Source organism: Mobula hypostoma, chromosome 11 (genome assembly GCF_963921235.1).
Source record: "Mobula hypostoma chromosome 11, sMobHyp1.1, whole genome shotgun sequence".
In the NCBI taxonomy this organism is placed as follows: domain Eukaryota; kingdom Metazoa; phylum Chordata; class Chondrichthyes; order Myliobatiformes; family Myliobatidae; genus Mobula; species Mobula hypostoma.
In genome coordinates, this window is record NC_086107.1 from 24,196,873 (window position 1) to 24,221,317 (window position 24,445).

A 24,445-nucleotide genomic window follows, 5' to 3' on the forward strand; every position below is an offset into this window, starting at 1 on the left:
TGAGCTTAGAGCTAAAGTGTTGGAGGAGCTAGTCACATGATCAAACTGAAAGCATGGCTCGAAGTCATGCACTGTTTGAGATGTTAACTCATCCGGAGGTTAGGTGTTCAGAGTTGTCAGAGCCATTTCATGTGGTCCCAGAGTCGAGTCCACTCCTCCAACTACTATGGAAGAGTCCCCAGGACCTGAGATTGTTTTCATAGTCACATATCTCTCCTGCTTTATCCTATAAGAGTAAGAAATCCCCCTCAATGATCAAATCTTTAGGCTGAATGGGACAATTTAAAATTTACTATGCTGTGGATGTTCATATAGTAGTGGTATTAGATAAAACACTCACAAAATGCTGAGTGAACTCAGCAGGTCAGGCAGTATCTATAGAAATGAAAGTTTCGGGCCAAGACCCTTCTTCAGAACCCCGTTTTACAGCTAAGCTGGGAGGAGTATTGTGATTTAATAATTTAATATTTCAGTAATATTTGAGTAAAATTTTAAATATATTGTTTGATTAAGCATTCTTGATTGCGTTAATAATTCATTACAGGTTACATGTAGAAGTACATGAATGGCATATCGTCATACGTCATCATGTCATACATCAAATGTAGAAACAAAATTAAGACAAGTTATTACTGGCTCTGTGTTTTTGCTTTCATTCAGTTTTAAGGTATGATGTTAAAAAACGTAACAGTAATTGAATCAGAGTGTGTTGAAATACAAATGTATATTCAAAGTGTGTAGTTTTATAATGGAAATTAGTGCTCTGTGGATGGGCATGTTGTAAGTGAAGCTAGAATAAGATTAGTATTGGTTATGTTAGTAGTTGTTTATGTTTGTAGCAAGGCCCGTAGCTCTTGTTATATTAAATCCACTTGCCTCTGAATTTGTTTCTAAGCCCCTTGTAGTCTGCAGCTTCATGATGTCCTTTCAGCAACGGTTCACATTCATCTGAGGTGGATTTTTCCAGTTCTTAATATTGATTATTCCTGCCAAGTTACAGCTCTGACGCAGCCTCTTAGCAACCCAAGGTTTCAAGCGTATGCATGGTTCTGAAAAAAAGATGAACATTAGACAACAATCTGGGAAGAGGTTGTTAAAACCAACAGTAGGATCCCATTACTGGAGTAACTTCAACAATCATGCAAGAAATATGTTTATAAATGTGAAAGGGACTTACAGAATGTTTAAATGAAGTTTTCTTTATGACATCAGATATTAAACTGCTCTATATTAAATTGCAATACATCTGAGTCTAGATTAAGAGGGTGTTCAATCAGTGCATGCAGCTTGTAATGTTTATATAAAATAATTTATATCTACTGAATTTGGGTCCAGAAAAGCTGTTAAATAATGATTATAGTTTAGAAATGCATTAAAATCTCAGGACAGTTTTTCAATAATTTATGAAGAACTATTACTGGAAATATTTTATATATTTTTGGTGGAAATAAGATTAACTTAATAAAAGTAAGAGAGACAGCATAATGTATCATATTAAGAAGTATATTCAAAGGGTATAGTGATATCATGAAGTCTATTGGATACCACGGTAGCATAGCAGCTAGCATGATACTATTACAGGTCAGGGCACAGAGTTTGGAGTTTAGTTCCAGCGCTGTCTGTAAAGTCTGTACAAAGTCTACACATTCTCTCTGTGACCACGTGGGTTTCCTCCGAGTGCTCTGCTTTCCTCCTAGTCCAAAGACGTACCAGATGGTAGGTTAATTGGTCATTGTAAGTTGTTCTGTGATAAGGCTAAGGTTAAATTGGCAGGATGCCAGCAACGTGGCTCTTTGGACTGAAAGGACCTGTTCTGTGCTGTATCTCTAAGTCAGGGGTCCCCAACCTTTTTGGCACCGCGGACCAGTTTAATATTGAAAATATTCTTGCCGGATCGGCCGACCGTGGGGGATGGGGGTGGGTGTTCAAGTAGGGTTAAACTCACCTCAACATGTCTTTTACAGTTAGGATTGCCAACTTTCTCACTCCCAAATAAGGGACAAAAGTAGCAGTCAAATCCTGACGAAGGGTCCCGACCCGAAACGTCGATTGTACCCCTTCCTATAGATGCTGCCTGGCCTGCTGCGTTCCACCAGCATTTTTTCTGTGTGTTGAAGGGACACTTGTGTTTACCCGAGAAAGACTACCATGACCATGAATCCTTGCAGGGGCACCTGTGTGCGTATGCATGACGTGCGCATGCGCGTACGTGCCAATTTTTTCCACATATTGGTTTTGGCTTAATCTTCCCAACTACACTGTACATACATTATTCCTACTTTATATAGGCTGTGTATTTATCATATCATTCCTGCTTTTACTATATGTTAGTGTTATTTTAGGTTTTATGTGTTATTTGGTATGATTTGGTAGGTTATTTTTTAGTTCTGGGAACGCTCAAAAATTTTTCCCATATAAATTAAGGGTAATTGCTTCTTCACTTTACATCATTTCGGCACGAAAGGTTTCATAGGTACGCTCTACCTTGGCAGGGGAAATACGGGATAAGGGCGGTCCCATATGGGACAAACCAATTTAGCCTAATATATGGGATGTCCCGGCAAATATGGGACAGTTGGCAACCCTATGTTCAAGTTCAACAGTGCGTGACAGGGAATGAGGAAAGGTGCAGCTGACTCATATCGTTTCTTCACGGCCCAGTAGCTCACGCTTTGCGGCCCGGTACCGGTCCGCAGCCCGGTGGTTGGTGATCACTGCTCTAAGTAATTCTCTAAATAAACTAGTTCCAGTTTAAGATGACGCTGGTGAAATACAGCAACAAATTACTGGAAGCAAACAAAACTACTACTTTATTACTCACACTTTTTCTGGGAAACCATTATTGCAATCAATAGTCCATAACTTACCCATCGGAGTTGAAATTTTGAACTGCCTATATGACCTGGCATTTTTACAGGATGAAATGAAATTCCAGTTATTTGGCAGCTTGTTTGACAGCAATAGCTTCTACAGGGTTGGCCAGAGGTGCTATTGTCTTTTATAAACCTATTTTTTGCAATCACAAGATCCTGCTGGACATTAAGAACTTAGGAGTACTGCAGATCTACTCCATTAGTGGGTTATTTGTTGGTGGAGAAACTGGAGGAGGTTGTTCAGATCAGGTTGCTGCCTTCATCAGACAAATTGGTTCATAAAGTGCAGTCTAACAGTGAATGATCATCTTAGTCACTTTTCTTGTGATCGCAAGACCTTGTTCGACATTGTTAATGTAGAAATCTGCAAGTCCAATTCATTGACTTATGGGCGGATTGCAGGGGCAGATGGAGGGGGAGTTGTGTGGTCTTGGTCATGGCAACAACTAGACCTCAAGCCGTGGTGTCACCTGTTTACAGGCGCCCAGGAGGAGGTGTTGCACTCCACCAGAGGCACTGTGGCACAGCGTCCAAACTGAAGTCGATGCTGCCCCCAGTGTTCACTTAGTAAATGAAAAGCTGTATTGTGTTCCACTGCAGACTGCTGCAACATTCAGGAACCCAGTGTCTTGGATTATTTAATTTTTGTGTGGCTGTATTTCACGGATATCTTATACGTGCTTGCTATCTTATATGTGCGTTATGTGCCTTGTACTTCTTGTGACTGTTGGCACTGTACTTTGCACCTTGGCCCCAGAGTAACACTGTTTTGATTGGCTGTATTCATGGGTATTTATGTATGGTTGAATGACAATTGAACTTGAAGTCTCGAAGGTGCAGGATAGTTGCGATGTGGTGTGTATGGCCAAATCAAGACAGAGGGGCTAGGGCCCAAGATTGAGGAACAGGCCAATGTCTGGCCATTGCTGGAGTGGACTTGGGGCCAATTTGAAGTGGAAGATCCACAGCTAAGTGAACCAAGGCAAGGCAGAGGGTCTCACACCCAAGAACAAGGAACAAGCCAATGTTTGACCAAGTTAAGTGCTGGACCAGATTGTAAAGTTCAGGAAGCATTGAATCAAGGAAGCCTGAGAGTGTATCAAAGGGACAGGGACCAGGTCCGAGAATGAGGAATGAGCTAAGGTTTGGCCAAGTTAAATGCCAGGTCAGATTGAAAAGGTCAGCACGTCAGGGCTGAAAGCAAGGGACGGGCCAATGTTCAGCTTGCTGCTCTGTGAGGTGTTATTGTCTCTGTGCTGAACTGGGACTGCAGAGCAACAGACTTCTAGAAAATTTGGGATTGACTTCGTGACTGTGAACTCACTTTCATGAACTTTAGTTCCGAATATTATTTGTTTACTTTTTATTGTTTGCTCAATTTGTTCTTTTTTTTGCACATTGTGTATTTGATGGTTTTCTTTTTAAATGAGTTTTAATTTTGTGGCTGCCTGTAAGGAGACAAATCTCAAGATTGTATACATATTTTGATAATAAATGTACTTCAAACTCTGAAAATGAACTTTGAAAAAATAAATCAACACATACAGTACATACTCGATGGACGGTTGTTTGAAATGAGACTTATAAAAAGATGAGTATTGCCAGTAAAACATAAAATTGCAAAATTTAGAAGTTGGAGCAGGATGTACAGCCTTTCAATTAGATCATGTTTGATATTATGCCTCATCCAGTTTGTCACTAGTCCCCCAATCCATTCATTCGCTCGGTGTTAAATATCAGCCATGTTTCAGATTTGAACATATTTAATGATTAAACCATCTGAAGTTCAAATTTCCAAGGATATTCAGTCCACTCCATGAAGACTTTTCCCTTCAGCTGGTACCCAAATGGCTGACCACCTTATCCTGATCCTGTACTCCCTAGTCCTAATCTTTCCAGATCATGCAAGCAACACCTTCAGTTTCTACCCAATCAATCAAAATCCTGTACAACTCAATGACATTCACGTTTTGTTACACCAGCAAGTGCCTGATTTCTTGGCACAAACTCATTACTGGAATGATTTTACACCACAAATACAACCTTAAGAAAAGGAAACATTTTGTCTTTTCCAACCAATAAAGTCTAGATTATAAATCTTTCCAAAAATGTAAGCTAGAGGGATTCCAAAGAGTGAAAACAGGATATATGGTGAAAGATAGCCAGTAAAAGTCAAGTTTAACTGTGAGCAGTTAGCCAAGGCTTTATCTGGTGGCAAAGGCGTTTCCACATCTGGCAGTTATTTATTAATCGTAGAAGATAAATATCCGAATATATGAAAATACTTGTAAAACCATTCGGTTTAACAACAAAATTTTTTAAATGTCCAAGACGTTCAACAACCTTTTAAAAACCCAGCATCACACCGAAATGGTATCAAATCCAGTTGATGTGTATACTAAGATGTATCCTATAACTTAATGGTGTGAAGTTGGGGTTGGGTATTAGAGAAAAGGCTATTAGCGGCCGCCTTTATAACGGAAGAAATCTCAGAGGACATATAGGTACAGTTAAATGCAGGAATCTGGAATCTGTAACAATGGAGCCTTATCCTCAGACTCCGATACTGTAGCCTTGCCCAGGGTCATTGACAAACATGATAACAGATTGGATACAGGTGTCCCCCACTTTTCGAACATTCGCTTTACCAAACCTTACAGTTACAGAAGACCTACATTAGTTACTTGTTTTCGCTAACAGAAGGTGTTTTCACTGTTACAAAGAAAGGCAGCGCGCGGAAAAAGCAGCGCGCGATAAAAGGCAGCGTGCACCCTGAGCAGCCAAGCTCCTCCCCAGGAACTGCATTCTCGCCGGCATTGCTTAAACACGTGCCTGTGAGCAGCCGTTTGCAAGATGAGTTCTAAGGTATTGAAAAAGCCTGAAAGAGCTCATAAGGGTGTTACACTTAGTGTAAAACTATACATAATTAAGGTCTCGATCATGGTGAATGAAGCAAGGACAATGTGAGTTTGGCTTGTGAAAGTTGACGAAGATGATGTTGAAGAGGTTTTGGCATCTCATGACCAAGAACTGATAGATGAAGAGCTGATGCAATTGCAAGAGGAAAGGATAACAATCAAAGCTGAATGCAGTAGTGAACAGACCGAAAGTGAAGTCGTGCAGGAACTGAACGAGGGGCAACTGCGTGAGATTTTCGCTGCAATGATAAAGTACGACTTCAATTTGAAAGGGTACATTGGTTTAGGGCATATTTGCAGGATGGTTTGAGCGCTTACAAAGAACTGTATGATCTAAAAATGCACAAGGCTAAGCAGTCAAGCAAGCCGTCCACATCAGCCTTCAGCAGATGACGAACCTCGACCTTCAACATCAAGGCAGGCAGACATAGAAGAAGGTGACCTGCGTACCATAATGGAAACAGACGACGAGATGACACCCCAGTGTCCCACCACCCCAAACCTCGGGCCGCGGACAGTTACCGATCCGCGATGAATGCAGTGGTAGCCGGGAGGCACCCAGCACATCTTTAAGAAAAAAAGCCGAAATAAACAAGCTAATTAATTAGGTGCCACCCGGCACGAAAATGTCGGCCCAGATCATAGACGATTGCCGATTGTGTCGCCTCTGATCTGGGCCAACAATTACGTGCTGGGCAGCACCTAATTAATTAGCTTGTTTATTTCACCTTTTTTCTTAAAGATGTGCTGGATGCGTCCCAGCTACCGCTGGACCGCTGCATGCTTCACGGATCGGTATCGGTTCACTGCCCGGATGGTGGGGGCCACTGCACCACCCCAACCTCCGACGACTCAGCCAAACACACCATCATCAGTGTGCTCGACGCTGTCCCAATTCCGGTAAGTGATACTACTCTGTACATACATTATTTCTACTTTATATCGGCTGTGTATTTTTACGTGTTATTTGGTATGATTTGGCAGCTTCATAGCTAAAAGGTTGCTGGAGAGCGCTTGCGCCGAGTTTTTGCCGAGAGTGCTTGCGTGAGATTTTCGCTATGCAGAACACTGCAGGTAATTACTGTGGAAAAGTATTTCTACTTTATATAGGCTGTGTATTCATCATATCATTCCTGCTTTTACTATATGTTACCGTTATTTTAGGTTTTATGTGTTATTTGGCATGATTTTGTAGGTTATTTTTGGGTCTGTGAACGCTCACAAATTTTTCCCATATAAATAAATGGTAATTGCTTCTTCGCTTTACGACATTCCGGCTTACGAACCATTTCATAGGAACGCTCTACCTTCGGATGGCGGGGGAAACCTGTAATTTATGATTATTATGGAACAGAGAAAGTTGAACAAAGGCTGGACCTGAAATGGAGTAAATAGGAAAGATCTATTTTCCTTGATAGAGTGGTCAAAACCTGGATGGATAAACTTAGCAGAACAGGTAGAAGAACTAAAAACGTCAAGAGAAAAATCTTTCCATGCAGAAGTCAATCTGAATCTGGTACTCACTGCCTGAAAGGAAGTTAAGGGCAGTGATACATTAAATATCTGGGTGTGTGTGTGTACTTAAAGAGTCATGGCCTGCTAATGATGAAGTGAAAATATTTTTTTCAGCCCAGCACAGATTTGATGAGCCAAATGGCCTCATTCAGTGTAGATTCTATTTCGATGATCAGCGAATTAATAAGAAATAACATTTCTGTGAAATAAGAAATGTAGAACAAGATGTGACTGAGATATTATATAGTTCTAAACCATAATCATTGTTTGGGAATAACTCTGGACCTAAAAGGCTTTTTTTAAAAGTAGCTCTGTAGCCTTTAACAAGGGTAAAGATTATATGTTTTACTTTGAAAATGTTGATATTTCAACTTCTAACTTAATTTTGTGTATATGACCTTTATTCCCAATAATATGTTTAAAAGTTATTAAAATTACTTATTTATATGTGGATTTATTTCAGCAGCATTTTCCAATTTTTGTAGTAAAAACATTCTAACACATTTTGACACAAATCTGTGGTAATAAACTGGAATCTATTTTGCTCTTGATGCTACTGATTTAACATTTCTTTCTTCTTTTAAAATGCCATTTTTAGATTTTTTTTATCAAGATTTTTTATCGCTGGATTTTTTTTATATCAAGGTCGTACTGTTTTACTGCATCTTTATGACTCATTTCCAGTTAATTCCTTGTTTTCTGTGTAAAGGCTTATTTCATCTACACCTCCAGATTGAAAAGCTGCCTTCTTTCACACTTCTCATTGGATAAAAGAAAATCATGGAATTTTAAGGACAAAGATTTAATCAAACTCTGAAACACGTTAAGTTCATGTTAATTAATAGCTCCAATCCACATTGCAATACCCAAGTCATCCACAGCAATTTATTCAGTAAGGCAGGATATGCTGAATGTCCAAGGTTGCACGTTGTTTCGGAAGGATCAGAAGGTAGGCGGGGCGGGGGGCGGGGGAAGATCTGCTGGTAAAGAATGGCAACAAATCAGTAGAAAGATGGATCAGAAGGATTTGAATCCTTGTGGGTTGAGTTAAGAAACAGCAAGGGTACCCTGATGGCAGTTATATACAGGCCAGCCAACAGTAGCAGGGAGGTGGACCACAGATTACAACAGGAAAAGAAAAGGCATGTCAAAAGAGCAATGTTATGACAGTCAAGCAAAATTTCAACATGCAGGTCAACTGGGAAAATCAGGTTGGAAATGGATCTCAAGAGAGTGAATTTGTTGAATGCCTCTGAGGTGGCTTTTTAGAGCAGTTTGTCATTGAGCCTACTAGGGGATCAGCTATACTGGATTGGGTTTATGAAATGAACCGGAAGTGATTAGGGAGCTGAAGGTAAAAGAACCAGTAGGAGGCAGTGAGGCCAACACGATTGAATTCAACTTGAAATTTGATAGGAAGAAAGTAAAGTCTGTATTTCAGTGGAGTAAAGGAAATTACAGTTGTATAAGAAAGGAGTTGGTTGAAGTAAATTGGAAGGAGATGCTGGCAGGGATGACAGCAGAGCAGCAAGTGCATGAGTTTCTGGGTAAAATGAGGAAGGTACAGGATAGATGTATTCCAAACATGAAGAAATACTCAAAAGGCAAAATATTACAACCTCAGCTGACAAGGGAAGTCAAAGCTAATGTAAAAGCATTACAACATTCAACAAGGCATACAACAAAGCAAAAATTAGTGAAAAGACAGAGGTTTGGGAAGTTTTTAAAATCCTACGGAGAGCAATTAAAAGAATGATTAGGAGGGAAAAATGAAATATGAGAGCAAGCTAGTAAGCAACTTCAAAATGGACAGTAAAACTTTTTCAAGTATGTAAAAAATAAGAAGGATGAGAGTGGATATAGGACCACTAGAAAATGAGGCCAAAGGAATAATAATGGGGGCCCAGGAGAATGCAGATCAACTAAATGAGTATTTTGCGTCAGTCTTTACTGTGGAAGACACTAGCAGTGTGCCAGATGTTGAAGGGTGTGAGGGAAGAGAAGTGAGTGCAGTTACTATTACTAGGAAGAAGATGCTTAAAAAGCTGAAAAACCCAACAGTTGATAAGTCAACAGGACCAGATGAACTGCACCATAGGGTTCTAAAAGAGGTAACAGTAGAGATTGTGAAGGCATTAGTAATGATCATTCAAACATCATTGGACTATGAGATGGTGCCAGTGGACTGGAAAATAGCAAATGTCACACCACTCTTTAAGAAAGGAGGAAGGCAGCAGAAAGGAAATTATAGACTAGTTAGCCTGATCTCAATGGTTGGGAAGATGTTGGATTCAATTTTTAAGGATGAGCTTGTGGAGTACTTGGTGACACAGGGCAAGATAGGACAAAATCAGCATGGTTTTCTTAAGGGAAAATCTTGCCTCATGAACCTATTGGAATTCATTGAGATTACGTGTAGGATAGATCAAGGGGATGCAGTGGATGTTGTATATTTGGACCTTCAGAAGGCCTTTGATAAGGTGCCAACCATGAAGATGCTTACCAAGATAAGAGTCCAAGGTATTACATGAAAGTTAGTGATATGGTTAGAGTATCGGCTGGTTGATAGGAGGCAGTGAGTGGGAATAAAAGGATCATTTTCTAATTGGCTGTCAGTGACTAGTGGTTTTCCGTAGGGTCAGTGTTGGGACCGCTTCTTTTTATGCTGTATATCAATGATTCAGATGATGGAATAGAAGGCCTTGTTGCCAAGTCATGCACTTTGATAGTAGAAATAAATGTGAAGATTATTTTCTAAATGGGGAGAAAATCCAAAAATCAGAGATTCAAAGGGACTTTGGAATCCTTGTGCAGAATACCCTGAAGGTTAACTTGCAGCTTGAGTCGGTGGTGAGGAAGGCAACTGCAATGATAGCATTCATTTCAAGAGGTCTAAAATACAAGAGCAGAGATGTGATACTGAGGCTTTATAAGACACTGGAGAGGCCGCACCTTGAGTATTGTGAACAGGTTTGGGCTCCTCATCTGAGGGAAGATATGCTGGCTTTGGAAAGAGTTCAGGGGAGGTTCACAAGGATGATTACAGGAATGAAAGGATTATCATACGAGGAACATTTGATGGCTCTGTGTGTGTACTCACTGGAATTTAGAAGGATGAGGGGGGATCTCATTGAAACCTTTCGAATGTTGAAAGGTCAAGACAGAGTAGATGTGGAAAGGATGTTTCCCATGGTGGGGGAGTCTTGGACAAGAGGGCACAACCTCAGAGTAGAGGGGCATCCATTTAAAACAGAGATGTGGAGTAATTTGTTTAGCCAGTGTTACGTACCCCGTAACTGGGTTGCCAAACCAGCAGAAATGGATCACTCAGTTGGAGTCTGGAGTACTAGAACTAAGAAAGTTTTATTAAAGGAACAAGCAACACAGTAATCGAAAGGATAATAAATGCAACAATTCAACAATGATAACCACACATGTGCACAGAATTAAGATAACAGCATCAATCAAGCTCTATCGTTGTCTAGGGGTTAAATGACCAATTTCAAAATGACTCAAAGTTCAGTCCAGTTTGTAGTTCAGTTCGCAGTAATCGTTGCCATGGCGATGGACAAGGTGGGGGAAGAGAGACAGAATAGGAACAACTGATCATTCAGAACACTGCTTCACTCACAGACCAGCGGGATGGCTCACAAACAGCATTTGGGCGGGTCCTTGGTGATGTCACCTGAGGTCACCGACTGTGACCCCTCCTCCAGATGCGGTCGATCCTCTGCAGTGAACCCGGCACCCAGGCAAGGGCGGACACACACCGGGTTCCCGCTGATCGTACCTTTCCACCCTGGTCGTTGTCTGGTACTTCTCACCCACTCGTGAGAAGCGTACCGCTTCCAGGGTCTCGTTACCTCGGGTGGCGTGTGTGTCTGTCTTAGCGAACCTGTCCCTTTTTATCCCCCTGCTGGGGTATCGCCTGTCCATCACTTCAAACAGTTCAGGGTTCAAAGGGGGGAGCCGCTCCAGACAGCTCTCTCTCCCACATCCCTTCATTACACATCTCCAGACGCTGCTCCATTGTTCCTTATCTCTCCTTCCCCTGAGGGCAGGTAGCAGACCAACTGCTGATGCCACTGATGCTAGCCCAGGCCAGCAAACATCTTAATTTTATGTGTATTCTCGTAACACCAGTGTGTGGTGAACTTGTTGAATTTATTATCACTGGCAGCTATGATGTCCAGGTTGTTGGGTGTATTTAAGGCAGAGTTTGATAGGTTCTTGATTGGACACAGCATCAAAGGTTATAGGGAGAAGGCTGGAGTGGGACTGAGGAGAGGAGAAATGTATCAGCCATGGCCTAATTCTGCTATGTCTTATGGTCTTATATCTGTTTTCTCTGTTTTCAGCAAACTATTAAAAGACCAGAAAGGCCAACTACACAATCCTTCCAATTCGTACTGGATCAGGATCAAATTAAGTCCCCAATTTAAAATTCTCAAGCATATTTCTGAGTGTCTCCATTACCTTGGTGTTCTCCTTGGGATCATCTCCAGCCTCTAAAGAAACCCCAAGATGTTTGCACGTGATTAAGTCCTGTCTATTGACCAGCCAGAGTGTTTAATTACTCCATCACTAGCAGTTGTCTGGTCTCCCAAATAACCTTAAACCACTGCAATTTGCCTCCCACCAAAGCACGTCCACAGCAGATGCCAATTCCCTGGCCCTTATACTCACCTCTGGAGCATCTGGACAGTAAAGGCACTTATGTCAGACTATTGTTTGTTAGCTACAGCCCAGTACTTCAATACCATAATTCCAAGCAAACTCATATCCAAACTTCTCGACCTGGGACTCAACTCCTCCCTTTCTATTTGGATCCTTGAGTTCATGACCAACAGAATGCAATCAGTAGGCATAATATGCCACAATTATCCACAACACCAATGCCCCCCAAAAGCTGGGTCCTCAGCCCCCTACTTCACTCCCTATACACCTGTGACTGCTCCAGTTCTAGCTGTGAGTTTGCAGCTGATACCACCATAAGTGGATCTAGTCTCAACTAACAATGAATTAGAGTATAGGAAAGAGATAGAGAGGCTAGTGGCATGCTGCCAGGACAGCAACCTCTCCCTCAAAGTCATCGAAACTAAAGGTCACTAACTTCAGGAAGGGGAGTGGAGTTTCACATGCTCCTGTTTACATCAACAGTGCTGAGGTTGAGAGTTTCAAGTTCCTAGGAGTGAAACTTCACCAATAGCCAGCCCTAGTCCAATCATGTAGACACCACAGCCAAGAAGCTCACCCGCACTTCTACTTCTCAGAAGGCAAAAGAAATTAGGATTTTTCCCATTGAGAGTCACCAAATATTTATAGGTGGACCTATCCAGGCGCATCACGAGTTGCTATGGTAATTTGCTCTGCTCAAAACCACAAGAAACAGCAGAGAGTTGTGCACATCATGGAAAGCAGTGGACTCTGTCTGCTGTTGCCTCAGTAAAACTGATAACATAATCAAAGACTCTATCCTGCCCAGAAATTCTCTCAACCGTCCTGTCCTGTTGGCCAGAAGATAGAAAAGCCTGAACACATATATCACTAGGCTCAAGGGCAGCTTCTATCCTGCTGCCATAACCCTATTGGACATTCCCTTAGTATATTAAAATAAACTCTTGAACTCATAATCTGACTTTGTTACGACCTTGCACTTTATTGTCTGCCTAAACTGCACTTTCTATATAACATATTATTCTACCAGTGTGCTATTGTTTTCCCTTGAACTAGCTCAATGCATTGATGGGATGAAATGGTCAGTATGGCTGTCATGTAAAACAATGCTTTTCACTGTAACTCAGTGCATGTGACAATAATAAACCAATTTACCAATTTTAAGATTAATTTACCGACCCACAGAATTCCATCTTTAACTTTCTTATTCACTTTGAAGATACCCTTTAGAAACTTTAGTCTATTCCCGTAACGCTTTGGTGATTTTGCAGTCAAATTTTTTTTTCATCTTTAATAACATTTCTGTAAAGTGCTTTGAGATACTTCCTATTTATCATTTCTTTGTTAAAGTGCCCAACTAATCCTAGCCTCCAGCAGCAATATTATTGTACTACAAGTCAAGTTCTGCTCTTCAAGTACACTTCCAGACACTTTCTAAACATTATGTTTCGGTACCCAGATGTTTATCAACTCTGACTGAAAAGAGTTTTTTTCTTTTTCTCTTTAGGATCCTCCCACGAGAGATATAGGGAAAGGTTAAATAGGTTAGGATTTTATTCCCTGGAGTGCAGGAGGATGAGAGGAGACCTTACAGAGCTATACACAATTGTGAGGGGTATAGATAGGGTAAATGCATGCAGGCTTTTTCCCCCTCAGGTTGGGTAAGTCTAGAACTCAAGGTCATAGGTTTTTGGTCAAAAGTTAAATTTTCAAGGAGGATCTGAAGACAAATATCTTCACTCAGAGCGTGGTGCAGGTATGCAATAAGCTGCCAAGAGGAAGTGGTAAATGCAGGCTCAGTTGTAACATTTAAGAAAAGTTTGGGAAGGTACAAGGATGAGTGAGGTCTGGACAGCTATGGTCTGGATGCAGGTAGAAGAGACTAGGCAAAAGACTAGGCTGACATGAAGTAGGTTGACCAAAGGGTTTATTTCTATGTAGTAGTACTCTATGATTCTATGACCAATGATGCTGAATCCAGGCCCTCAACTAAGGGCATTTGTTTTTTTTTCTCTCTTATTTACTCTGGTTCAGTCCCTTCTAATTTTAAACAGCTTGATTAAGTTTCTCTTCAACTTTCTCCATTACTTGCATGCCATAATAGTTAAACCATCTAAACTGTAGTAATTTGGTTTATCCCTTCTCCCTTTGCAAAGAACAGTACAGAGTTAGCTGGGCATATGGTGTCAGCTGTGAGAGTAAAACCAAGTCATGCCCTTTCCCCTCAGCTGGATTCACCTATCGCTTTCTAGCCTATCCTCCTTCCCCTCCCCCAGCCTTTTTATTCTGCCTTCTTCCCGCTTCCTTTCCAGTCCAGGTGAAGGGTCTCGGCCTGAAAGGTCAACTCTTTATTCCTCTCTATAGATGCTGCCTAACCTGCTGAGTTCCTCCAGCATTTCGAGTGTGTTACAAAACTTTTCAGCTGCCTGGTTCCAAACCCACATTACACTGTCAGATGGATATTTCCAGCATTTTCCTTTTGGTTTCAATTCACTGCAACGTCTTACCTAAGTTTCTCAGCTTTTACACATCTTTTTGTTTCCTTCTGTATCATTAATCAATTAAGCAGATAAATATGTAAATAATACAGCCACATAGCCTCAGCATGTCATAGATATTCCCTTTGTCCAATGTATTCTCCCTCCGCTTTATAGCACCTTAAATCTAACTTTTTTTTCTCCCTTTTTCATTTCTCATGGAAGTTCTTTGACCCGAAACGTTAACACTTCTTTCATCTCGCAGATACTCCTGGTCAGTGGGGTCCATTGTCTGTTTTTATTTCTAATTTTCAACATCTGAACTTTTCTCTTTCCATTCACTGATACACATCCTGGGTATCAAGGGACTCAAAGATACGATTGATTCATAATTAGGTTACCGTTGAAAGCAAGCACACAACAGCGGGGATTCTAATATAACAAAAATAGCAGTAGAAGTAGCTACAGGTAGGAAAGGACAGACGCACAGTGAGACTATAGGGAAGTCCATGCTGACTTAGACCAAATCCCTGAATAGCATATGGGATGCAATGCTAGCTGGTGTCTTTCCTTGTTATCTCAACTAGCCAATAACCACTGCTGTGTCTGCTCCGTACGAACATTTATAAGTTACAGTAAATTATCAGATTACAACCAATTTGTGTTAACTTCACATGGTCAAATTAAACAAACCATATTTTACAAGCCAAAATTGTACCTCTTTGTCAAGAGAGTAACTATAAACCTCAATGGTTTGTCTGCATGTCTAACAGAACGTGCTTGGCAATCTTTCCAGTACTGTCGACGAACAGGAATTCCTTCCTCACTCTTACCCCTTTTAGGTGCATCTCTGGAGAAGATTGTGCATCTCTGGAAAAGATTCTGAGCACTTTAGTGACTGCCTCCTACATATTTCTGAGAAATATCTGAATTCAACACCTAAGAAACTCAAGAAACCACAAGGGAATGCAACTGTGCTCTAAAAAAAGCAAAAAGCCTCGGGCGAACCAGCCAAAAATTGTATCCCAGAAGTGCATTGGATTCACTTCAGGACAACTCATTATGTGGGAACTCACAAATAAGATAATAATATGGCAATGGTTTGTTTATGTCGGCATGAGTTCTAAAATTAACCCAAATTTTAAAATGGATCCAGAGCTAAAATGAGGACCATGAATTTAAGTTATAAATTAGCTTGGATTTCATTAGGATAGGACTTGGCAGCTAATATCTCTTTTTCAATATATTGAAAGCTAATATATCTTTTTAATCAGAGCTATAACTTGAAGAGGGATCAATTTGAGCTGGTATTCTTCAGTAGTTTTAAGATCCACAGTGGTATCTCATCTGTCAACTGAGCAATGCCCTGAAATGTCTGTCTAAATCTCATTGGATGTCTTGAGCTTCAGCAAAGATTCCATCAATCTGATTTCAAGGATCACTTTTCTGTGGTTATTGCGGCTTTAATATACTGAAAGCCATCACTGAATTGAAATGAAGTGCTCCTTGGAGTGATAGTTCAAAATAACCCACTCTGTTCAAAAGCAGCAAGATTAACCATCAACCTGTTAAGCAACTTAATAAGATTGCGGAAAAGTCAGCTTTCACTGAGCTCCTCTCACTACAACTGAAGTGGGGAGGAAAAAGAAGTTTCAAACTAGAAAGCTCAATTAAACAACAGATTACACTGAATTCCTGCCTCAGCAAGGACCTGGACCCATTGCAATTTGCCTATCGCCACAAATAGGTCAACAGCAGACGCAATCTCAGTGGCTCTCCACACAGCTTTAGACCACCTAGACAACACAAACACCTACGTCAGGATGCTGTTCATTGACTGTAGCTCAGCATTTAAGACCATCATTCCCACAATTCTGATTGAGAAGTTGCAGAACCTGGGCCTCTGTACCTCCCTCTGCAATTGGATGCTTGACTTCCTAACCAGAAGACCACAATATGTACAGATTGGTGATAACAACACTGACAATCAACACTGGCATACCTCAGGGGTGTGTGCTTAGCCCACTGCTCTACTCTCTATATACACATGACTGTGGTTAGGCATAGCTCAAATACCATCTTAATTGCTGACGATACAACCATTGTTCGTAGAATTTCAGGTGGTGATGAGGACGGAAGGGCATACAGGAGTGAGATATGCCAACTAGTGGGGTGATGCCACAGCAACAACCTGGCACTCAACGTCAGTAAGACGTAAGAGCTGACTGTGGACTTCAGGAAGGGTAAGATGAAGGAACACATACAAATCCTCACAGAGGGATCAGAAGTGGAGGGAGTGAGCAACTTCAAGTTCCTGGGCGTCAAGACCTCTGAGGATTTAACCTGGTCCCAACATATCGATGTAGCTATAAAGAAGGCAAGACAGCAGCTATACTTCATTAGGAGTTTGAAGAGAGTTGGCATATCAACGAATATACTCAAAAACTTCTACAGTTGTACCGTGGACAGCATTCTGACAGGCTGCTTCACTGTCTGGTATGGAGGGGCTACTGCACTGGACGAGAAGAAGCTGCAGAATGTTGTAAATCTAGTCAGCTCCATCTTGGGTACTAACCTACAAAGCACCCAGGACATCTTTAGGGAGTGGCGTCTCAGAAAGGCAGCATCCATTATTAAGTACCTCCAACACACAGGGCATGCCCTTTTCTCACTGTTACCATCAGGTAGGAGGTACAGAAGCCTGAAGGCACACACTCAGCGATTCAGGAAAAGTTTCTTCCCCTCTGCCATCCAATTCCTAAATGGATATTGAATCTTTCAACACTATCTCACTTTTTAAAAAAAATATACAGTATTCCTGTTTTAGCACTTTTTAGAAATTCTATTCAATGTTTGTAATTGATTTATTTGTTTATTTATTATGATTATTTTTTTCTCTCTGCTAGATTTTATTTTGCATTGAACTGCTGCTGTTAAGTTAACAAATTTCACGTCACATGCCAGTGATAATAAACCTGATTCTGATTCTGACGTTTCCCAACCCACATCTAAACAAATTAAATAATACTTCCCTAAACAGAATTTTTATTCATAAAACAGTTTTGCATCAGGTATGTATTAAGTGTAAATGAATAGTTATTGGACATGAGTCAAAATAGACTCTGGAGCCTGTTCCTTCATTCATTGAGATTAAATCTGTACCTATATAGACCTATTAGATTCCTGTAACCCCAATTCTTGTCTTGTCCAAGAATCTATTACTGAGCAGACCCTTCTGGGTTAGAGAATTTCAAAGAATGCCAAATATTTGTTTTAAACATTAACGTCAGCTAATTGGAGTCCTTGTGCAGGATTCCCTAAAGGTTAACTTGCAGGTTGAGTCCCCTGGTGAGGAAAGTAAATGCAATGTTCATGTTCATTTTGAAAGGACTAGAATATAAAAACAAGGATGTAATCCAGAAGCTTTTCCAAGCACTGGAGAGGCCTCAATTGGACTGTTGTCAGTTGTTTTGGTCCCCTTATCGAAGAAAGGATATGCTGACATTGGAGAGAGTTCAAAGGAGGTTTATGAAAATGATTCTGGGATTGAAAGGCTCTTCATATGAGGAGCGTTTGATGGCTCTGGGCCTGTACTCACTGGAATTTAGAAGAATGGAGTGGGGTCTTATTGAAAACAACCGAATATTGAAAGACCTAGACAGAGTGGATGTGGAGAGGATGTTTCCTATAGTGGAGGTGTCTAGGACCAGAGGGCACAACCTCAGAATAGAGGGACATCCATTTTGATTGGAAATTAGGAGGAATTTCTTTAGCCAGAGGATCGTGAATCTGTGAAATTCATTGCCACTGGCAGCTGTGGAGGCCAGGTCATTGAGTGCATTTAAGGCAGAGGTTGATAAATTCTTGATAAGTCAGGGTGTGAAAGATTACAGGAAGAGGGCAGGAGAATGGTGTTGACAGAGAAATAGATCAGCTATGATCTAATGATGGAGCAGACTCGATGGACTGAATGGCCTAATTCTGCTCCAGTATCTTATGGTCTTATGAAATAACTTTTCTCCACCTAACCAGAACTTCATAAAGTTCAACATAACAGGGAAGCAATGTACCATAGCGGTTTGTGTAACACTATTACAGCACCAGCAATCCGGGTTTTCTTCCTGCCCCTATCCGTAATGAGTTTGTACGTTCACCCCGTGATCACGTGGCTGTCCTCCAGGTGCTCCAGTCTCCTCCACCAGCCCAGAAACGTATGGGTCAGTAGGTTCATTGAGCTGCACAGGCCCATTGGCCTGGAAGGACCTTTTACCATGCTGTATCTCTAAATAATAAATAACAAAAAATAACCTCCCCACAAGACACAGGAGTGGATTTAGGCCACTCAGTCCATAGTCTACTCCACTATTCCATCATGACTTATTTATTATCGCTCTTAATCCCGTTCTCCTGCTTTCTCCCCGTAACCTTTGATGCCCTAACTGATGAAGAACCTAGCAACCTCTGCTTTAAATATATTCAATTATTTGGCCTCCACAACTGTCTGTGGCAATGAATTCAACTGATTCACCACCGTCTGGGTAAAGAAATTCCTTCTCATCTCTATCCTAAATGGATGCCCCTCTATTCTGGGGCTGTCCCCTTTGGTCCTAGACTCTCCCATTGTAGGAAACATCCTCTTCGCATCCACTCTGCCTAGGCCTTTAAATATTTCATAGGTTTCAATGAGCTCCCGTGTCATTTTTCTAAACTCCAGCAATTACAGGCCCATAGCCATCAAATGTTCCTCATACATTAAGCCTTTCATTCCTGGACTCATTCCCATGAACAACTCTTGGACTCTGTCCAATGCCAGCACATCTTCTTTTAGATTAAGGGCCCAAAACATTTCACAATGCACCAAGTGCAGTCTGACCAATGCTTTATAAAGCCACAGTATCACATCATTGCTTTTATATTCCAGTCCTCTTGAAATGAAAGCTAACATTGCATTTGACTTCCTTTCTACTGATACAAACTTTAAGCTAACCTTCAGGAAATCCCTCACAAGGACTCCCAAGTCCCTTTGCACCTCTGATGTTTTGAATTTTCTCCCCATTTAGAAAATAGTCGGTGGCTTTATTCCTTTTATGTATTCCAAAAATGAAGAAGTACACAAATAGTAAAATAGTACAACTGGGGCTGACAAGGGAAGTCAAAGCTATTGTAAAAGCAAAAGAAAGGGCATACAACTAAGCAAAAATTAGTGGGAAGATAGAGGATTGGGAAGTTTTTTAAAACCTACAGAGAGCAACTAAAAAAAGATGAAATATGAAAGCAAGCTAGCAAATAATATCAAAATGGATAGTAAAAGATTTTTCAAGTATGTTAAAAATAAAAGAGAAATGAGAGTGGATAAATGAGGCAGGAGAAATAATAATGGTGGACAAGGAGATGGCTGATGAACTAAAAGAGTATTTTGCATCAGTCTTCACTGTAGAAGACACTAGCAGTCTGCCTGATGTTGTTGTGTGTGAAGGAAGAGAAGTGGGTGCAGTTACTGTTACAAGGGAGAAGGTGCTCAAAAAACTGAAAGACCTATGGGTTCATAAGTCACTCAGACCAGATGAACTGTACCCTAGGGTTCTGAAAGAGGTAGTATTAGAGATTTTGGTGGCATTATAAATAATCTTTCAAAAATCATTGGACTCTGACATGGTGCCAGAGGACCAGAAAATTGGAAATGTCATTCCACTCTTTGAGAAAGGAGGAAGGCAGCAGAAAAGAAATTATAGACTAGTTTACCTGACCTCAGTGGTAGGGAGGATGTTAGCGTCAATTGTTAAGGATGAGGTGATGGAGTACTTGGTGACACAGGACAAGGTAGTACAAAGTCAGCATGGTTCCCTTCAGGGAAAATCCTGCCTGATGAACCTGTTGGAATTCTTTGAGGAGATTACAAGTAGGATAGATAAAGGGGATGCAGTGAATGTTGTATATTTGGACTTTCAGAAGGCCTTTGACAAGGTGCCACACATGAGGCTGCTTACTAAGTTAAGAGCCCATGGTATTACAGTAAAGTTACTGGCATGGTTAGAGCATTGGCTGATTGGTAGGAGGCAGTGACTGAAAATGAAAGGATCCTTTTCTGGTTGGCTGCCAGTGACTAGTGGTGTTCGGCAGGGGTTGGTGTTGGGACCACTTCTTTTTATGCTGTATATAAATTATTTAGATGATGGAATAGATGGCTTTGTTTCCAAGTTTGCAGATGATACGAAGATTGGTGGAAGGGCAGGTAGTGCTGAGGAAACAGCTAGAATGCAGAAGGACTTAGATAGATAAGGAGAATGGGCAAGAAAGTGGCAAATGAAATACAATCTTGGAAAATGCATGGTCAGGCACTTTAGTAGTAGAAATAAATGTCTGGGCTATTTTCCCAACAGGGAGAAAATCCAGGAATCTAAGATGCAGAGGGACTTGGGAGTCCTTGTGCAGAACACCCTGAAGGTTAACTTGCAGGTTGAGTCAGTGGTGAGGAAGGCAAATACCATGTTAGCATTCATTTCAGGAGGTCTAGAATACAAGAGCAAGGATGTGATGCTGAGGCTTTTTAAGGCACTGGTGAGGCCTCACCTTGAGTATTGTGAACAGTTTTGGGCCCCTCATCTTATAAAACATGTGCTGGGATTGGAGAGAATCCAGGAGGGGTTCACAAGGATGGTTCCAGGAATGAAAGGGTTATCCTATGAGGAACGTTTGATGGGTGTGTGTGTGTACTCACTGGAATTTAGAAGGATGAGGGGGGATCTCATTGAAATCTTTCAAATGCTGAAAGGCCAAGACAGAGTAGATGTGGAAAGGATATTTCCTATGGTGGGAGAGTCTAGGACAAGAGGGCACAGCCTCAGGATAGAGATGCAGAGAAATTTCTTTAGCCAAAAGGTGGTGAATTTGTGGAATTTGTTGCCACATGCAGCTGTGGAGGCCAGGTCGTTGGGTGTATTGAAGGCAGAGATTGATAGGTTCTTGATTGGACATGGCATCAAAGGTTACGGGGAAAAGGCCAGGAATTGGGTAGAGATGGAGAAAAACAATGATCAGCCATGATTGAATGGCGGAGTAGACTTGATGGGTCAGCTGGCCTAATTCTGCTCCTATGTCTTATGATCTTATGGTCTTCTACCAAAGTGCATGACCATACACTTCCCTACAGTTTATTCCCTGCTTTCACAACACTACCTGCCCCTCTACCTATCTTTGTATCCTCTGCAGACTTGGCCACAAACCCATCAGTTCACATCCAAATCATTGAGAAGCAACGTAAAAGAAGTAATCTATATGTTGACCCCTGTAGAACACCATTACTCACTGACAGCCAACCAGAAAAGCTCCATTTTATTCCCACTCCTGCCACCTATCAGTCAGCCACTCTATAATCCACGCTAGTATCTTTCCTATAATACCATGGGCTCTTACCTTGTTATCTTGTCGGCTGGTGGCGCAGTGACATCAGCGCCGGATTCCGGAACGGAGGTTCCCGGGTTCGAATCCAGTCGGGCTGCTCCCGAGTGCGCTTTCCATCCGTGCCGGGTTGAGTGTTGAGCTCGCAACTCGACCTCGTAAAATAAAGAAAAATACTAACTGCAAAATGTCTGTGCGAGGAGTGGAGCCCCACACATCTTTCCGATCTACACCTCGTAAGGCATGAAAATGCCTGACTCTGGCCTCTCAGGCCTGAGTCAACGTCAACGTCATCATCATTATCTTGTTAAGCAGTCTTATGTGCAGCACCTTGTCAAAAGCCCTCTGAAAATCCAAGTAAGCAACATCCCTTACGTTTTGCCATCAATATGTCCTGCCACCTCTATGCATGTGAACCTTCAGGTTCTTTTAGTTCTGCACACACTTTGGAACTGTGCCATTGAGATTGAGCTGAAGCTACTCAAACAGAGAGAGAGAGTAATGAGTAAAGGAATCAAGGGTTAGAGGGTAGATGAAAATAATGTTTTCAAAGTCACAATAGGCACCATTTAGAAGAATTATGTACTTAATCAGATAAATAAGACCGTTTTAATGATATAAAGACTAATCAAGCTCTATCTTTTGTGAAGGTCAATATATTGCAGTTCAGAGGTAGTTTGTAAAGTGCCAGGAAATTGACTACATGGGTTATGGGTTACATACAGTACATTAATACAAATAAAAGGCAATAGATTTTGAGGAAATTTGTACCAAATTCATTCTGGCTATCTCAACCATATCCAATGTAAGAGAGGGAGGTCTTGAAGCTGGATTAATATTGACATTCAAGATCCATACCCACATTTAGTCCTCTGTGTACTTCTACTTTTATTCAAAATGGCAATTATTCCCTGAAATTGCATATTCCTCTGATTATGGAGGAGCTTAGGTTTGTGAATATGGTGCCTGGAACTTAGTAAGTGACATTATATTCCAACCTAGTCCATAAAACCAAAGATGTGAGGATAATGCTGTCATTCAAGATGAAGCCATAGAATCCATTACATCATGAGGTATCCACATCCCACTATCCCCTCTTACTTGAACTTAAATCATCACCATGAAGACATGTGAAAAGTAAAGTGATAGTAATGCAGCAAAATATGAACTAGATCAAGACATTTAAAGGCTCGAAGACTGCAAGTGGTACAACACAATGTACAATGTTCACCAATGTACACTATTGTAGGTAATATCAATAGTATTCATTATATTACAGTCTACACAATTTTGTTCCTCTCTTCCTGGTCACATTGATTGGTGCCATTAATTTTGTGCTGCATTTTCCCCAGCTCTCCCATTTTAACAAGTTAAATTGTTTTTGCCACTTGCCTACCCATTCAGCAAGCCTATCTATGCTCTGTTGCAAATGACTGGAACTATCCTTGGTGTTTGTTACACTACCAACTTTAGCATAATCAGCAAAGTTTGAAATTTTGTTTTGTACTCCAAAATCCAGATTGATTACATACATTAAATAAACTAATACTCCTATCCCTGACCAATCATCTATCACCTACCATTCTCCAGCTGAAGAAAAATTATCGATTATCAAGATCTCTGTTTTCCGTTTTAATCTAATTTATTGCAAGATCAGGTGACCCACCTATTCCATGAGACACATTATAATTGAACAATATAAAATTCTACTTTATCATCCTCTTCAAATCCTGATGCTATATTCCTTTCATCATTTTGTCTTATTTCATCAATAAACTCAGTGAAACAAGGATGATCTGCCTCTACCGAGCTATTCTTAATGACCTGATTCTATGCCACCTTGTTTTAAGCTCTCCAGCTGGATTAGATAGGCTTTTAGCATTCACCTTATCAATAAATCTCAGAAGGCCATATATCAATTAGATTTCCTTTTATTCTTCTAAAATCCTACAAGTATAAATCAATCTTCTTCAGTCTCTATACAAGATAGATTCATTATCCCAGGAATCATCAATGCACATCTATACAGCACTGAGTTCATTGCAAGTAAATCCCTCCTTAGGTACAGGGACCAAAGTTGCCCAGGTATTCTTGACGTGATCTCACAAAAAGAACTGTTGCATTCAAACTTCTTTACTCCCAAGTCACATAAATGTGCAGAAAATTGATAACCAGCAAGAAATGGAAGAAAATATGTTTGGATCTTGCATTTCCAGGTACATTTCCTGAAACATAGTGTATTAAATCATAAAGCATTTCTATTCAGCTTGTTAGAATTATCCAATCCTGATAATGTGCCATAACTTAAATATAGCGTGGTGAATATGTAACAGTCAAGCTACATTATCAATCTCAACATTGAGAAGTTTAGACAGACGGAAAAGAGGCACAGTAAATCACTCCACTGATAACTAATGCACTGAGTAGCAGTAACTACACAACTATTAAAGAAAAACTATCTGGTACCCGAATGGCAGCTACAGAAGGAAAGTGTTCTTTTTTCAATCCGGTTTAAGTGCTACATCAGATCCACAGAAATCAAAGGTCAAAGTAAATTCATCATTAAACTACACATGTGTCACCACTT

General features: G+C 40.8%; 1 long non-coding RNA gene across 1 annotated transcript in view; it reads right to left on the minus strand.

The window, feature by feature from the left end:
• Positions 1-892: 892 nt before the first annotated feature.
• Positions 893-24,445, minus strand: part of LOC134354247 (uncharacterized) — a 63,324-nt gene continuing 39,771 nt past the window's right edge. The window contains exons 2-3 of the long non-coding RNA XR_010019745.1: positions 21,874-22,013; positions 893-1,049 (exon numbers count right to left, since the gene is read on the minus strand). This is a non-coding gene — a long non-coding RNA (uncharacterized LOC134354247). The remainder of the gene's footprint in view (positions 1,050-21,873; positions 22,014-24,445) is intronic.